The following is a 6,000-nucleotide window of genomic DNA, read 5'->3' on the forward strand; positions in this document are numbered from 1 at the left end:
ACTAGTTATTGTGAATGAAAATTTTAATATTTTATCAAAGTTAAACTTAAAAATTATGTTATACTTAGTTTGAATTCGTACCAGAAATTTGAAAGTTAAAAACCTATAAGTGATATTTTATTTTAATTTTAGTATCGCAAAATTATATTGTTGAATTGAACCTTGAACTAATTCTTTAATCAATCCAATTCTTAAAAATATGACTTATCTCTCCTTTACCGACAAGTTATAATGCATTAATTGACACGAACTTCTATTTTAGCTTAAGTACTAGTCTCAAATTGAGCAATGGACAGTGAGTATATGCAAATATAATAAATATTTAGAAGGAGAATTTTACTACTAATATTAATCCTACTCGATTTGAATAAGATGTCGTAAAAAAGCACAATTAACTCCTTTCTAGTTTTTTTAACATTGCACGTTTAATTAGTAATTGTTGTTGACTTTATTAAATATGTGTTGTGGTGCTTTTGAGTATTGATGGTTGATAAACTCTGAAAATTTAGGAATTTTTTAAGTTTTGGTGGTTTATAAGGTTTCTTTAAATAGAAATCTAGTTTGATTTTGAGGATAAAAGTATATAAAGTTTCTTTTGTTGAATGACTACAATGATAAGCCTTAGGGGCTTCATATCATTGAAGTATATATATAAGTTTGATCTTGATTGTTGAACAATTGTAGAATTGTATGAATTTTGAAATTGGTTGATAAGCTTTTGGGTTCTTGATTTTTCAATGAGGGAAAATTTGGTGATTTTAAGAATATGATGTTGCATGTTCTGGTTGGATTTGAGTTACTAGAAGTGTCTATATATGAATTATAGTGTTGCATGCTTGGTATGTTCTGATTTTTATGAATTTGCATACGTAGAATTCACCATCAAGTTAGACGCGTCTTTATGGCGCCAAGTGTGACTAAAAGCAGGGACTTTTTGTCTTACTCACGTCAAGCATAAGATTGGTAGCGTTCGACATGAGGTGAGAAAATTGCCCTTGAGTTGGTCACACCAAATGTTAAATTGAATGGCATTGGATGTGAGGAGAAATAATTGTCTTTGTCTAGATTGGCGTTAGGTGTTAATAGAGTGGTTTTGAACATGAGTCAAGTAGAGACTCTATGCCTGAAATAGAGTTAGGTGTGGACTTTGCCATGCTAGGCATGAGTGTTCAGGGATTCCTCACCTCACTCACGTTGGGCACGGGTTGAATGGTGTCAAACGTAAACTTCCTTGTAAACACTTGTTGCCTAAATGCTTAAATAGTGAATATGAATATGTTAGTTGAATTTATTACATGTTGTATGATGAGTAAGTTGAATCTATTATATGTTATATATTTATGTATGGAGTTGAATCTTTATACCTTGATCTAATATGATGAGAATGAATGAATAAATAGTTGAAAATTGAGTTGAGTTATATGTTGTCCATTTGAGTAATTGTGTTGAGAATGCTTAAGTCATGGTGTTGAAAGTTGTTGATCAACCTAGGATTGGAGGAAAAGTTGTTTTAAAGTTGCATATTACATTGTGAGGACATTGTGCTGTAGTGTTTTGAAAGCCCGATTATTAAAAATCCTTTTTGAAAAGTTGACTCTTGAAGTGAATAATTGAGTCTTTTCTAGGGTCTTCATTGATGTAGTATGTGAGTCAAGTCGAGATATGTTGACTATAAACAACCATTTTTTATTTATATATGGGTAAGATCGAGGTATACATGCATAAAATGACCAAATTAGAATAAGATACAAGACTGAGAGTTAAAATTCGTAATTAAGTACCGGAAGGATATAAGATTTTTGGAGGGTAGCTACCTAGCTCTTAGTAGATGTACTAATTGTATATAGTAGGTTTGACTGACTCCTAGGATTGTTATTTTGTATCTAGATTATTGTATATCTTTATATACATATACAAAATTTTATTTCTCTAGTTATTGAAATTCTTACATGTATATATTATGATATCAATTTTCTATATATGAGTTGGATAACAATTCTAAGTATTTAGTTGTGTATTTTTTGTTGCTAATTGTGAACCGTTAAATATAAGAACATGTTGAGTCGTTACAGTTTTTGAGAATAAAAAAAAATATATTTTATTTTTGTTTCAAGAGATTTGTAGAATATAAATGTTACGAAAAAAAAGTATAAAAATGTACCATAAGAAACGGAGAAAGGGGCAAACAAAACATTTTTTCCCCTATATTATATATAGGAAAAATATATATCTCTTCAATACACTTGTCACTTGTATCGGTTTGTGAAAACATAATAGTCTAAAATTAAGTCGCATTATCCCGAGAAAAAAAACACAAATTAAATGTAAAAATAGACAAACAGAAAACAGAACTTTTAAAAGAGAACAATGAAACTTTCAATAAAGGAATTTGTAAACAAAAACTGAATTATTGAATTGGCTTTTTGTTTTCATGAATATATATATATAATATTACAATCGAGAACAATGAAAATTTAACTGAAGTTGACAATTTTTTTTATCATTTACGATAACTTCCCAAAATAAATAAATTCTAATTATTTTTTTTTTAGTATACATACACTCCAAAGTGCTTTTAGTACATTCTAATTAAATAATTTTATATATTTCTCATTTAACAAAAAACAAATTGTAAAAAAATGCTTGTTTTTATTTTCTTTATTAAAGAACATCATTTACATTATATAAATTTATGACTAATTGTACTTTTAGTCTCATTATAATTTTTATTTTACTATAAAAAGTAGTTGCACAAAAACTATAACACATGATTCTCACTATAAACTTTACTATTTAAATTTGAAACTATTAAGTCATTTACATTTGAGTTCTGAAATTAACTTTATAACATTACTACATGAGTTAATTGGATTTTTAATTTTCTTATAATCATAAACAACAAAATGAGGAGCTAAATGAAGCAAAAACGAAATTAAAAATAATTCAAAAAACGAAAATGACATACTTGGTAGACGTTGTTGAAAGTTATAAACGAAGACAGAATCGTGAGAAAAATTTATCAGAGATAGACGTTTGAAACATCGTTAATGTTATTGAAGAAGGATCTTAATAAGATTTATAAAAGAAGAAATGGTACCACAGGACTGCTAAATAAGATTTTGAGAATGGTTTAAAATACATTTTTTATGTGAGTTATAAATTGAGCCAATAATTTTATATTAGTTGAACTTCTAGCCGGTGTAAAAAAATATATTTTACATCTATTACAAGAATTCGAATATCAAAAAGTTGTAAAAAAATTTAATTATATCACCTCATTTTTGTTACGTTAGTTAGTTAATAAAGAATGTAAAATATAATATTTTTTACTAGTGATTTACCTAGAAAATTCTCAAAATTGTTATAATGAGATATGAATGTTATGAACTGTGAAGAGAAGAGACAAATCTTGAGGTGGGATCTGGATCGTACATTTTTCTTTTGTCATATCCTAAATTCATCTCCTCTTGACTGTAATGTATCTCCATCATTAGTATTAATGCAGAACATTTTATAATGGTGATCATTTATGGCAACACGTCACCATTCCATCCATAAAAATAGCAACCAATCCATAGAAGAGTACTGTCATCTTCACGAAGGATATTCTCCCAAAATTTCAATCTAAAGTGGCCACAGTTGGAATTGCTTGAAATCAAAATGATCTCTTTTATTCTTTAAGAAAGAATAGATGAGAATGAGATTTGAAGTGGACATACATAATTGTCGCAACCATTTTTGGTAAGACAGACTAGATGATAATTGAATGAGATTAAAGTGATTCATCACTCTTATCTGTGGTGTTTGGACAACTATATATATATTCTTCCATTTCATTTCTTCTTTCATTTGATTTCAATGATTATTATTTATTTTTATCTGTATAAACTTTATTCGGACAAACTTCTAAAGAAAATAAGAAGAAAAAAAAATAGATTTCTTTCATAAATTAAAATTAATGAATTAAAGCTTAATTCAACTTTATAAAATTGTGAAGTGATGATTATTCTTTAGTTATATATACTATTATGATATTATTATTAGTTAATATAAAAATTTTAATAATAAAAATTCTCTTATATTAATATTTCTCTAAAAATGCTATTTTTTTAACTTATTTAATTTATATATAAAATATTTATTTTAATTTTATCTTTATTTTATTTTCTTAGAAGTGTTCATAAAAAAATTATCCAAATAAAACAATTTAATGGGATATTTATCACCTTATCCTAATATATTATATTCAATTTATTGTACTAATATGATATGATTACTTTATTCTATTGTCTATCATTTTTTTTTTTTTTTTATCCTATTGAAAGCTAACTTGTAAAACAAATATAATAGTCTTTATATATCTATCTATTATGTATATATAAAAATAAAAAAAAACTCACATAGTTGTATTTATAAAAAAAAATAAAAATTGTGATAGCTGTATCTATTATGTGTGTTATCTATTATGTACATATAAAATAAAAAAAATAAAAATAAAAAAAAACTCACAATAGCTTTTGTGTGTGTGCGTGTGCGTGTGCGTGCGTGTATGCGTGTATGATAGTTATTACTCACTTATATACTATTTAATTATCTTATCTATAATTGATGTTGAACTAATTTTTTGTGTGTGTGTGTGTGTGATATTTATTACTCACTTATATACTATTTAATTATCTTATCTCTAATTGATATTAGATTAGTTTTTTCTAATAAATAATTATCACTAATAATAAATTTTATTATAATATAAATATATTTTTAGTGGCTATTATATATTAGTCATTAATATTTTTATTATATAATTAAATAGTGATAATTAAATTATTACTATTAAATAATTATTATTAATAAAAAAAATTGTTATAGTGGAGCCTCCTCGTTTACATTTTTATTTCAATTTTTAGAAATTGCATAAAGTTCATAGTAAAGTCCTTTACAAACCCTACAAGAGAGATGACTTTCCATAAGCCCATATAAAACATAGAATCTAAATGTAAAAAATTTTGTAACATAAAATTAACTTATAAATGGATCTTGTTTTAAATATTTATTTTAAATAAAATGACATTATTTAATCCTTTTGAGTAAATTTTTAAGACATGAATTATTACTATCGTTGTTAATGGATTTAATTATGCCTAAATGTATTAATAAAACTAAATGTCTTCAAAGATTATACTTAAAAAATTATGTTAAAGCAAAGTAATGTTACATTTTAAAAATAATGCACTACATAGTCACAAAACTAGTTAGGATTGAAAATTTTAACTTGGTTTGAGGGTGGTTTGTTGGATGAAATAAATTAAGTGGTAAGAACTACTCGTCCAGAAAGCAATAAAATATGTTTTAGAATTTAATTTTTAATTTCTTACCACCAAATTAAAAATTGTTTAATTGTAATTTAAGAGAAAATTCTTACATGCTAAAATTTTGTATATATAAAAATAAAATTAATACTAATTGCGCTAACATAATTGTAGTTTTATTTTGTTGTTTAAAAATACTTAATTTTAGAATTTAAATTTGAGTTCAACTCAATACCACAAGATAGCTCATAAAGCAAGGATTGTCTCTCACTTCTATATATTATTTTAATTATATTATTAATCAATGTAAAATCTCTAACATTCAGACCGTAATAAATAGACATCTTGAATATAATATTTATTAGATTAGAATTAGTGAATAATTTGATAATGAATAATCAGGCAGAACCAACAATAATAATTTAAATAGGATTTTTATGAAGAAAAAAAAATAGGTTTAAATTTAATTTAACTTTAACGATGAACTCATGAGATGAAAATTACTCCGAGTATTTTTTTCATATGATATTCAAATAGCTTAGATCAAAATGCTTTTAAAACTTAAATTGAAGAAGAGACCCTGACTATGGAAAGTGAAGGACCCCACCCCTAATTTTATACTCTTTATGCTACTTACTGTGTGGATCTTTAAATTTAGATTTATATTTTAGTTACCACTTACTATCAACAT

The sequence above is a fragment of the Cajanus cajan genome, chromosome 3, assembly GCF_000230855.2.
Source record: "Cajanus cajan strain Asha chromosome 3, NIPB_CcT2T_4, whole genome shotgun sequence".
NCBI classification, from domain to species: Eukaryota; Viridiplantae; Streptophyta; class Magnoliopsida; order Fabales; family Fabaceae; genus Cajanus; species Cajanus cajan.